The sequence below is a fragment of the Strigops habroptila genome, chromosome 4 (assembly GCF_004027225.2).
Source record: "Strigops habroptila isolate Jane chromosome 4, bStrHab1.2.pri, whole genome shotgun sequence".
Taxonomy (NCBI): domain Eukaryota; kingdom Metazoa; phylum Chordata; class Aves; order Psittaciformes; family Psittacidae; genus Strigops; species Strigops habroptila.
Window position 1 is genome coordinate 56,998,961 of NC_046358.1, and position 12,434 is coordinate 57,011,394.

The 12,434-nt window shown below is 38.5% G+C and overlaps 1 long non-coding RNA gene across 2 annotated transcripts in view; it reads left to right on the forward strand.

Moving 5' to 3' along the window:
- The first annotated feature begins 2,005 nt into the window (after positions 1–2,005).
- The window catches only part of LOC115607527, a 121,373-nt gene continuing 110,944 nt past the window's right edge, over positions 2,006–12,434 (forward strand). For both annotated transcript variants that reach the window (XR_003991259.1, XR_003991258.1), the window contains exons 1-2: positions 2,006–2,084; positions 2,545–2,710. This is a non-coding gene — a long non-coding RNA (uncharacterized LOC115607527). The remainder of the gene's footprint in view (positions 2,085–2,544; positions 2,711–12,434) is intronic.

Below are 12,434 nucleotides of genomic sequence, written 5' to 3' on the forward strand. Positions count from 1 at the left end.
TCCTGCCTGAAGAAATTGTCACTTGATATGTGCTTGAATCCTTTGCCATTCCTTCCTGCCTGCAACACTTTTGCATGGAGGGGAGTTTAAGGGGATAAGAGCCCTTAATCTTCATTTATTAAAGTATTCTTCAACCTTCTTTCAGGTGCCATTATCCTCACCCAAAAGACAATTGTTATTCTGTTTGTTTTTAAATAATAAATAGACATGTTAAAAGTGCTGTTGATTACTGTTTTGACTTTCCTTTCACCTGACTTAGTCATTGGTCATAATGGTCATTGTGGTCAATTTGTAAGTTGCAGATATGCATTCCAGAGTAGAATCATAGAATATCTCAAGTTGGAAGGGACCCATAAGGATCAGTAGAATGGTGTAGTTATGAATAGGAAGCCCAGGAATATATTTTAAGTTTTGTTTGTTCTCTGCTGGAGACCCGTGTTAAAACACATTAATGGGATACTTTCGCAGACACTCTCCCATGAATTAAGCTTGTATATAATTTTTGTCTCAGGATGCAGACGATAACTTTTATATCAAGGAATCCTGCAGTTGGGAAACTATTTCAGGTGTTTAATGACTCTCTGTCATGTGAGCACAGATATTTGCAAAACAGATTAAAATAGTGATTGGATTTTGGACAAAATTTGAGTTTTTACAGATATTTTTAAATGTTGTGAAGTAAAAATGAAACTTAAGTGACTGCAACCAAAGGAAATAAGAATATGACTGAGCTAATGCCTCTCGCTTCCTGCACTGCTAAAATGTATCTTGGATTCTGCATGCATACCAATGCTACAGCAATGTGTATGAGGTTGTATCACCAATTGTAGGATGCTATAAAAAGTTTAGGGTTCAGAGTTTCTAAGACTGGTTCAGACTGTTTGAAAACAATATCAGACTCCGGAGTACACTTAGAATTACAAGTGACAAGATTTGTCCATTTGGAAACAAGACTGTTTTTAGGGACAGAATAAGGTCTGTTGGCCATGGCTGGGCTGGAATCACCTTGAGTTGTAGACATGGAGAAGACAAATCTCCATTGTGACTAAGAGAATGCTGAGGCCTTAATCCTGAAGAAAACCTGAAAGGCTTTCTGTGGTTAACTCCTTGGGACTGTGCTTATGGCACTTAATGTGCTGCAGCTTCTCATGTTGACGGTTACATCCACCTTTTGCAGAGCAGGTTAAAAGTTAAGGCACATCACAGGATGCCTGGTTTTAGTGTAAAATCCTGAAGAGATGTGAACTAAAGAATTCATCAGCAGAAATAGTGTATTCTGGCTGGGCAGGCGTCTGTAGTTACCAGGTCTGCTGCCAGAGACATGTAGAATAGATCATTCTTGCACCTGGTCCAGTTTGGTGATTGCTGTAAAAGGACACCAGGATGTAACAGCAAGTCCTCTGATGTTTTCCCTGGTGTATGCAGTAAAACTCTATTTCAGGACAAATTTAAAACTATGGCAATCATGCATCATGTGGGATGCTCTTCTTTTTTACTTTTTACTTTAGCTGTTTGCAAGCGAATAAATAACTTTACAGAATTAGATTCAGGGGCAAAAGCATCAGAGATCTTGTCACTCTATTTCTTTCCTCTCACTGGAGTTACAGAAAGTGGTATTCATATGTGATCTAATTATCCTTGTTTATTGTTTAATATTTTCTGCTGTCTAATTTTTGACAATCTTGTCTATGCAAGTATGTTTATTTAATAAAAAAGCAAAATTGGAGACTAAGAAGACTCCTAATAGTGCTGTTCACACCTTCAGGGTAAGGGGCTGAGATGTTTACACCAGTTAATCTTTCACTGACTGTTCAACGGCGTGAAAACAGGCATACAGCGCAGTTGTCTAAAAGGAAATTATTTTCTCCATTTACTGTTCTGAAAGTAAATGAGTTGATTTGTCAGTGAATGTGGATTCATCTGAAATTTATATGCAGGGACCTTTTTTACATAAAGCAAGTAAAATCACGAATTATTCATGGTTTTCTTATTTCTTTCAGTGGTTGGTTATCCTGGAAGGAAGGAAACTGAAGTTTATTCCACAGGCACTCTGTCTTTATTCCTGTAATGGGAACATTGCATTGGTAATTATAGCTTTACTAATTATACTTACTCATTTGTTTAATCATCATAAGAAGAATATTATTTAAGCTTGGTTTGCTGTTTGACACTGTAGTGAAATTATGAAATGGAAGCAGGAAAGAGGTCAAGTCTGTTTGTGTGATCTTTTCTCTGATTCTTTATTAGGTTCCTGGAAGGCTCCTTCTGAAAAAGGCACAGTCAATTTTGTATAATTCAAACAGGCTACAGGCTTTTGTACAGTACAGATACGCACATTACATGAAAAAATGTAGAAGGATTTCTAGCCCAACTGTTGGTTGCAACTTGCTATTACAGTTGTTTTGTTGCTTTGTTAATAAATTCCTTAACGTCTTTCTGTCAAGTTAATTCTCACTGATAAATGTAGAGGACTGCTCTATTTTGTTCTGCTTAGAGATAGTGTTTTATTTTTTAAAGTAAGAAATGTACTTGTTCTCCTCACAGAGAATATAGAGCCATATAGAAAATGCATCTAAAGGAGCAAGATACTCGCTTCATTGGCTTGAGCAGAGCTTCCATCAGGCTTGTTACTGACAAACTTCAGAATTTGAACACATCAGCAAACTAATCCCAGTTCTAGATTGTCAGCTGACTCTTGTAGTTTTCTTAGGTGAGTTAACTTGTTTTACTCGTGAAGTATTGAAGCTTGAACAAAATCCTATTAATAGCTTTAAGTCTGTGAATGTACTTGCGATTTATTTAAATGTTTTACTGTGTGCAAAATCAGAATGGTTGACAGAGGGTAAGACAAATGGCAAATAATTCTACAATGTCATGACTAATTGTGTGAAGTTCAGTGAATTTTAATATTTCTTAAACATGCAAAACTAAACGTACCCAACAAAGAATTTATGTTCCATAAAAGTCACCATTTAGCACATATGCAAAGGCAGGAAGGGTTCCCTTCATGTAATACTGTCCATAGAAATCGGGTAACTGTTACTACATATTGCCAATGTTATTAATGTGAAGTCTTTGATTAATCGTGACAGAAATTGATGCTGAGTCTGCAATTAACTCCTGAATATCCACTGAGCATAAGAATTTTCAAAGATGGTAACTGCACATCCACTTCTGTGGTAACTTTTTAAAAAGCTTCACTTGGTATTTGAAAGCAGCCAAAACTTTTTAAAGGGCAGTTCTTTCTTGGGGATTTAACATGACCTTGTAACATCATGGGCTGCATCCTTTATAGGAGTGAACTGGTGATACTGTTGAAATTGGTGTGAGTATGCTAAAGCATACCATCTGAGACTGCAACACCTGAGCTTTGGAAGAATGAGATTCATATGGCACTGTCAGTACTCTGTTTACTCCCTGTGGAAAAAAAAAATGCTTTATTGATAAAGGAAATTCTGAAAATAAAAATAACCCATATCTCTTGATTGCGATGGGTGGACAGTATCAGTAGATGAACGTCCGTCTACTCAGTTGATGAAAGAAGACAAGTGTATGGTTCGTTATTTAATAAAGCACAGTAGTCTTTGTCACTAAGTTTTGAGGCTGTTTGTCAAGGAGCTTGAACTCATCCGCTGAGTTATACCATAGGTAGACTCCTGTTTTCTCACTGAGAAAGTTGCCTCTTAAGGAATGACCACTGGATTGCTTGCTTTCTGCTAGTCATAATTCACATCTTCCCACTGTAGCGCATGCTTGGGTATGGCACTTATCTAATTGTCTGTTTTAAAATGGAGTGTATTTATTATGCTTCATATGTTAGTGGAAATACTTCTTGCATTGGCATTTGGGAATGTTCTCCCTTTTCTTTTTTCATAAATGATTTATCAACTCTCTTATTGCTTGCATGGTCTTTATTATGCCTCCCAAAAGATTTTTCCAGAACTCTCTTCTGTTTAAGGACAACAGGAAAAAGATGAATAAAGCTTAATATTTGACCAGGAATTTATTTTCAAGTCTCTAAAACAATATTTCGTAGCCACTGGCACATCCTTAATAGTCTCTGAGGGAAAACAAAGGTAGCTGATTTAACTTGGATATGTATTTAGTATCTTGTAATAGGTACTGAAAAGTAGAGCCTCAGGAAACCCGCCAGATACTTTTCCTAGGAAATCTTCAGAATATGTGACAGCAGGGCTTAGACTTGACAGTGCGCCACTCAACTTTGAGACTTGCTTGACCCTCAGAAACTTGTAACTCTTACTGGCTTGTGTCTTTGGGTCTTAATTTGTTACAACTTCCAGTTTTACTCTACAATTGACCTCATTTTAACTCCTTCATAGTTGCTGTGCATAGGTTTTGCCATCACAAGAAAACACTATAAGCAGTCATGCTCAAGGATCCTTCTGCATATGGAGAGACCTGAACCTGTGAAGTAGTATAAAACCGCTCAGAAGAGCATTGCTGTTTTCTCAAGATTTATCAAGTAACTTAATTGCTCTGGCATGTACTTTCTACTGGCCCATATTCCTTCTTTTGGGATAATTTATCACTTTTTACTAGGAGAAAGCTGAAGCAGTTATTTGTTAAACCTCATAGCAGGGATTGGTGTCAGAGCAATACTTAAAATTTTGGATGACTTGTCAGTCAGATTGACAGGTGCCACTTCTCATAGAAATTAGACTGAAAGTTGTGCTGAGTGTGCTGTCAAAATGGCACAGCCTCTGACTCTGATGGCATTGTCTACAATGATGAGTGCTGGATAAGAACTGCAGGTCACTAGGGGTGAGTGACATGAGCTAGAGGGTCTCTTTTGAGTGCGAATTTGCATTGTGCTTGTACAAGAGCATTGTCTTATTGTGGGGCACTCAACATAGTTTTGGTAACAATTAGTTTTGGTAACAATAAGAAAGAGAGAAAGGGAAGGGGATTCAGAGAACTGAGATCTGATAGAATGTAGGGAAGGTAACAGAATCTAATGCAATCATTTCCATCTATAGTATACCTGACTTCTGAAGAACAAGTGAGGAATGCCCTTAACTCAGTCCTGCTTACAGAGTATCAGTCAGTCGAAAAAAATACTACTTACAACCAGTCAGCAATGTGAGGAAATATTTTTTTAGCATTGTAGCATTGTCTTGTGTTTCCATATACCACTTTCTTCCTGTTACTGTTGTTTTGGTTTTTACATTTTTTTTGTCTTCAGTATTTTCCACAATCCTGTTGCATTATGTTTCATTTTCTTACCCTCATCACCTGTTCTCAGCTCATCTCCATTCAACTCATAATTTCATCTGGTGTACTCCCTCTTCCCTCTTAATCTTCCTCTGATTTCTTCTGTGGCTATTCTTTTTCAGTCTTGTACTTCTGTGTTTTTTCTATATGCATTAGGAAGAAAGAAACTCGTACGTCCTGGATGTGGCTCAGTATGAATTTTAAGTTGATAGCATCCTTTTGAACACCATTTCAGATCTAGATGTGCCAACTTTTTGTCTTGTGGTAGGGATTGTGAGTGCTGCAGAAACTTCAGAAGAAATTTCACACCTAAGCATTATTAAAAGTAGCTCACCTAATGGATCACCTCTCAGGAGGGATGAGACTAAAAGTAATGCAAGAAAGTAATTTGTGCAAGAAAGGTGAAAGATCCAAGAGAATGAAAGTAATAGCTTCATTAAAAAAAAACCAACCAACCGAACAAAAACCAACCAAACAAAAAAACCCAACAAAACAATTTCTACTGCAGTGCCTTTAATTTGGGGAAAAAAAAAAAAAAAAAAGAAAAAGAAAAAAAAAGGCAGGTTAATGATATTGCAGACAAAGGGTGAGATATTATTGGTTTATCTTTTAATTAAAATCCTTGCAGTGAGTGCAAAGCCACTAGATCAGAAAACATCAGAATCTTCATTCTTTATTCACACGACAGAAACATCATCACAGCAGTTTTCTGTTTCTTATGTCCCTGGTATTCCTTAACACAAGGCTTAAGAAGCTTGTTTCCCATGAGAGAGAATTGGGATCTACTCAAAGCAACAATTTGATAAGCTCTGGACTTAAGCTCTTAAAAGGAAAAAACAAAACAAAACAAAAAACAACAACAAACACACAAAAACAAACAACCCCACAAAAAACAAACCAAACCAGAGAACTGTTTGTGCACCAGGAGACAAAACTAGTGTTTTAGCTTTGCTTATCAGCTGAGCTACAGCCAGGAAAGAGAAACAAACAGTACTTTCTAGATAGTCTATGATTATGTGAACAAATATCAGCAGGACAAGGGAAGATTAAGTCTGCTTCTCATCTTTTACATTGATGATGCTTTCTGTCAAAGCTGTTGTAAGAGGAAGTTCGTGATGGTATAGGTTTGGTTATCAGGTATATAGCTGTGGTTATATATTGCTCTCTGAGAGGCATCTTGTAGCTACAGCAAGCTGAGTAGACAACTGGGCCTTTACAAAACACAAATGTTTGTGCCTGTGTGCATGTACATGGATGAATGTATAGGGGAAAAAATATTCTTTAAAGTAAATGCATTTCAAGTCCATTCCGGTAATGCTGTCCTACCAAATTAATTTTTTAGCCATAAAACTGAAACAAACACATTTTAATAATTCTTACATAAATCTTTCCTTTTAGGAATGGACACCGAGACTATAGAGAAGGTTGAACATGTGCAGTGATACTCTTTTAAGATTTCAGCATCTGCTGTACCCAAACCAAGTGATTCTAAAACTGAGTAACATGCCAAAAAATCTCACAAAATGTTTTCACTACATGAAAAAAAATTGCTGCAGAAGGGTTCATATTACTGTTTTCAGTATTTCAAAGGGGCTTTTAGGCATTTTGATGTGTATCTTTGGCTTTTAGTTATATTTAGGTGTTGATGGCAAGAAATGTGTATTTGTATAGTTTGCTGTGGTACCAATGAATTGGGATTTCGCGTTTGAGTACTTCGCTGAATCAAATCTTTGGAAGTAGTTTATCTTTTCTAAAATGTTAGCAAATGCTGACTTTGTGCTAATGAAAGCTAGATGTTTGATTAACAGGTTTTCAAATAGATAAGTGTTAACACTTGGCTTTATTGAGGCATAAAGTCAGATCTAACATGTTATAACTTCAGTATCAGATCAGAGAAATTTTTTTTTTTAGCTGCATTTGTTTTTTAGTTACTCTGAGGATGATCAATTTCCATTCAATAAAGCTGGCTAGGATTGTGGAGGAAAAATAAATATCCATATATGAGTGAGATTAAACATAGAGCAGCTGGTCTGAATGTTCTCTTGCTCTACACCGGTACTGAATATGGCTTTTCCCATACTGATAGAGCATCAGCATCTCTAATATCCAGTTAGTGTTCTCCATCTTTTCTGCTTTGTTTTTCTGGGCATTTGAGTATATTTATGTATGAGTAGCTTAACTGCCTTTTTTTTTTTTTTTTTAAATGAGACTGCTAGGAGGCAGACCGGAGAAGTGGAACTTTTGAACAAACGTTTATTCCACAAACTCTTGGGAACTGAGTCTGTTATAAAAGCTTTTGTTATTGACATAGTTTAATGTTGCTTTTAATATTTTAAGACGTATCTCTGCATTAGAGATGCACCACAGTAAAATCGAAAACATTTTTATATAGTCAATCAGCTATAGAATATGTTCGAATTTTTATTAAAAACTCAGATTTTATTGTAGAAAAAAAGTCTTTATTGTGTTTGTCTATGCCTACTGTATGTGACAAAGTCTAAGAATCCTTAAAAGATTGTTTAGATCAGCATATTCTTCTGAGATATAAAGGAACTTCCTATACTGAAAGCTAAGCAGGTTCCTATTGTTTGAAATATCAGGGTTTTTTCTAGTTTGCAGAAGCTTAAAGGTATTTATACAGATAGAGCAGTCATTCTGGGATGAGCCTGTCTCCCGAAGTTCTTGGTATTCTTCCTTGTCCTACAGAAATTAAAGTTTTCTCTCCTTTCACATTACACATACCAGCCTGCAGGCATGTGGTCTCTACATGGCTTGTTCCTTAAGTAGTGTAGTTCAGTGTTGCCTGTCCCAAAGGGTGTGTGAGGAGAGGGCAGTGAGGGCTGTCTAAAACTGATGAGAGACAGGAAAAAGAGGGTAACAATTCTTACAGATCTGTTCCTCTCCATTCTCCTTTCCCCCTGCCTCCACAATGCACATTAGGACACTTCATCATTAAGAAATGTTGAATGTTTAAAGTCGTGTTTCCCAGTACACTAGGGCTATTTTCTTTTTCCCAAAACACACAGTGATTTTAAGAACTTGTTGTGTTTTTAGGTAACCAATGAGGAACTGAAGTCTCAGTGGACAGTGGCATTCCGGCTTTTTAGTGCACTGTCCTGTAAAGTACCAGAGTTAGTTCAAAACTGTCTTTTGTGCTGGTAGGAGTCATGGTGTCAGCATTTAAGTAAACTCTAAAGAGAAGCTTCCTTTGGGTGTCATGGTTGTTGGCTCTTCTGTTTCCAAAACTTGGACTAGTATTTTGGAGACATACCAGGCAATTTGGAGACACTGACAGATGGATTTGGGTGATTTTAGTGGGAGCACTCAGGAGTTCTGCTGTCACCCTTCTGCATTCCAGTCCTTGCCAGAAGTTTCTGCCCTGGAAGTGTGAGCTGTGTGCCAGCACTTCTGCCACTCTCATTCACAGCGTAGCTTTTCAGTTGATGCTAAGTTGGTACTAACATGCTATGCAGTGAACTTGGGAAGCAGGGCTGCTTGGGCGCAGTAATTTCCTGCGAAGTGGTGAGATGGACACCTGGGAACCTAATGTCTTTTTACTTTAGTTGCTTAGCTGGAAAGCTCTTTGCAAAATGTTTAGCCAAGTAACAATATATCACAGTGTTTCTGAAGTCTTCGTTATTGTTGTTTTATGGGTTAACAAGGAATAAGGGGGAGAGGGGGGAGGAGAAGAAAAAAGGATTGGAATAGGGCAGAAAACTACTGATGAGGACAAATGCTGATGCTGGCAAAGAGGCAATGTAATTGCACTTTTCTAAGTGACGTTTATGAGTTATGAAATACCTGCAGAAAATCTCAGAAGTATTTGGACCAGACATGTTTCAGTTCTGGTGATCTGTTAGCAAAAGATCAAATACTCTGGTCCATACAAAAAATAAGTTTATGCTTCATTGTATAATACAGAGCTAATAATGAGCTGACTTTCAAATTACACAACATGTACTTTTGATATATAGCTATCCAGACTGAGAGATTTTTATTGTGAATTTCAAATTTATAGTATCTTTGGATTTCTTCCTATCCTCGTCCCTCTCTAATTCATGTTGTTTCTTTCCACCATAGAGACTTATGCCTTATTAAAGCAGATACAAGACCCAGAAAGATGCATATATGCCTAGCTCCTCGGAGAGGATGAAATAAGAACAAAATTAGAGGAAAGATTTCTTTATTGAAGTAACAGCCAGACTCACATTAAGAATTGGAAATTATTTTCTAGAAAACTGTTGCTGTGAGCTGTTGAAAGTCTGAACTCATCAATTCCCTGTTTATGGCTAGTAATGGCAGCAGAAATTATAGAATAATTGGCATGAATGAAATGAAGAAAGTTCCCAACAAATAAGAAGAGGAGAATGAAAAGGCACATGTTCCTTCTCAGTCTGCATTTATTTTTCTTGGTATAACACTTCCATTTTATTTCATGGTAACATGAATTCTCCTTCCCTCCTCTCCTTACAATTTACAGTTAATCCTAAAGTTATAACTACACTTCTTTTAAATGCCTCTGGACAAATCTTACAGATTTCTATGAGAATAAAATATAATTATTGTTGAATTCAGTCTGTGGGAGCAGATAAGGTTTTATAATACATACTTTACTGATGACACAAACTTGAATTTTTTTTTTCAGTGCTAATTGTTAGTTGACCACAGCTAGTTGGTCAAAAGGAGTATTGTCCTATGTGTAGTAAATTTTGTACAAGGGAAACAGAGAGCTATGGAAAAGATTTTATGAAAGCCCTGAATTTAGTCTCTATGTTCTCAGCCATTCCTAGTTTCTGGGATATGTTTAGAAACAGTATATCTTCACCCTTCAGTGGCAAAGTCTATATATGACATGGAGAGTGTGCATTTCCTTCACAGTCATAACAGCAGGAAGTAATTTACATGTCGTTCCTGCTAGGGTGTTCGCAATTATTTTGGAAATGTGAAGGAGTCATCTGGTTATGTGCGATTTTGTTGATAATGATGGAACTTGTGCTTACCTGAGCACCAAAAATAATACAGGGAAGAAAATGTAGGTGTATGAAGTGCACATCTGGAGGAGTAAGCACTGTTATTTGCCACTGCTTGCTGCAACAGTATATCATTCAAAGAAGCATTACTTATGTTTAAACCTTGCTAATGCTGCAAATGGATTTGCTGTTTTACCCAAGAATGCAGTTCAGCCATAACTGCTGACACATTTCTTCACAAACTGAAACTCCTAATAATTCTGACATATTTTTTATGCTTTTCCCTAACTCTTGAAAATTGGTCCATTTCTACTCTGTGATTAGATACATAGAATGGTGTATAACTGAAACTGTAGCTGAATGTTTGGAAATGAACCAGTTTATACATTTTCAAAAGGTGCATATATTTACTATCTTCTGTTGACTTGTGAGTCATTGGTCCTGATGCACTTCTGAGAAGCTGAATATCAGCTTCTAATTTCATACATGTATCACTATAGATCAGCCTATGTACAGGGGGATGGTCACTGCCCTAGTCCTGCGGGCCATACTATTTCTGTTACAAGCCAGGATGCTGTTGGCCTTTTGTCCACCTGGGCACACTGCTGGCTCAGCACTCCATCATCTATCGACCAGCTCCCCAGGTCTTTTTCCTGTACCCTGCAGCTTCCTCCCTACATACATAGCTGCTTTGCGGAAAGGGAGCCCGACAAATGCAGTCTTTTTGTTTCCTTTTGGGATTCTACAGTTCCAAAAGAATTTTATTTATTTATTTATTTATTTGTTTGTTTATTTAGATATTTAATTAGAAATTTAAGAAACTTAATTAGAAAAAGAAAAATCTTGGTTCATACTTTACAACTGCTGGTAGTCTGAGAGTAAAACAATTTAAGGTAATCACAACAGGCCTGTGTATTTTAATTGACTGTTCAGCAGCTGAAAATAAAGAATGGAAAGCAGCAATAAGGCAAGGTTTAAACGTTTTAAGTTTAAATGATAAAACTACTTAGAATCATTTTCCCCCTGACTGAGAGTGTCAGCCTTTTTAAAAATTGAACTGAAACTGGAATTCTGGGAGATCTGGGAGTAAGAAACTGAAGATTTCTGAATCAGAGCTTCAGTGATGACTCCTGGGGTGATAAAAGGGAGCAACGTTTTCATTCTTTCTCCATATCATTTAAGAATGTAGGAATGACTCTGTTGTGCCAGACTGAAAGTTCACGTGCATGAGCATCTGGCGGTGCCAGGAGGGGCGGTGGCAGGTTGAACGGTTATCGGCGGCTCTTAGCAGTCATTTGCCGCGGTGAGCAGCTCCGGCGAGGCCGCCGTCAGCACCGGTGCGGGGGGCAAACACCGCCCAGGAGCCTGTTCCTGCCGGACCGGCGCCACGGGGCAGCCGCAGGCCCCGGCCGCGCCCTGCCCGGAGCCGCAGCGCCGCTGTGCGAGCGGTGACCGGCAGGGGGCGGCGGCGGCGGCAGTGGTGACGGCAGCGCCCCCTGGCGGATGAAGCACTCCCCGGGGAGCAGCGCGCGGCGTGGCGGTTGGCGCGCAGGGCCCAGGGCCCGGCGCGTGTCAGCGGGAGGGGCCCGGGGGCGGTGTCCCCTCGGCGCGGAGCAGAGAGAGCAAAGTCCTTCCCCTCTGCTGGCCAGGGAGCACCTGGCGGCACAGGCAGGCGCCCTCCTGACCGTGCCGCCGTCCAGGCGTCGGGCTGTGGTGGAAAGCTCGTGCTCGTTCCTGACTGAGAAAGAGCTGCGTGCTGTGAAATACGCTTGTTCATGGGGAAAAGAAGAAATGTACTTTGGTCCTGTCTTAATTCTTGTGGCTAGAAGACATCGATTCATGAAATGTTTTGTGCTTTATAATGACAAATACTGAAGAATCTTACAGATGCCTCAGTCATATCCTAATGAAGAGAGTCTTTGGGAAGGACTGAAATTTTCGTAGTTACTTAAAGAGATAGACTGGTTGTTCATTTTTGTTAATAAATTTAGTGGATAGTGATACCAGGAAGGAAACCTGGACAGACACTTGAGGATTCCTTCAGTTCAAGGATTTATTATTCAGAATTTGTCTCTGTCTCACCCTGTGTGTATTAGGATTACAATACTCCACTGCTTTTTGCTTGTTAATGTTTATGTTGTAAGACAGACTCCTGGAAAGAGAAGCTAGAACAAATAAGTCTTGTTAAAAATAGCTCTTCTTTGGGCAGTCAGGCCCCCAAAAAATAGAAGA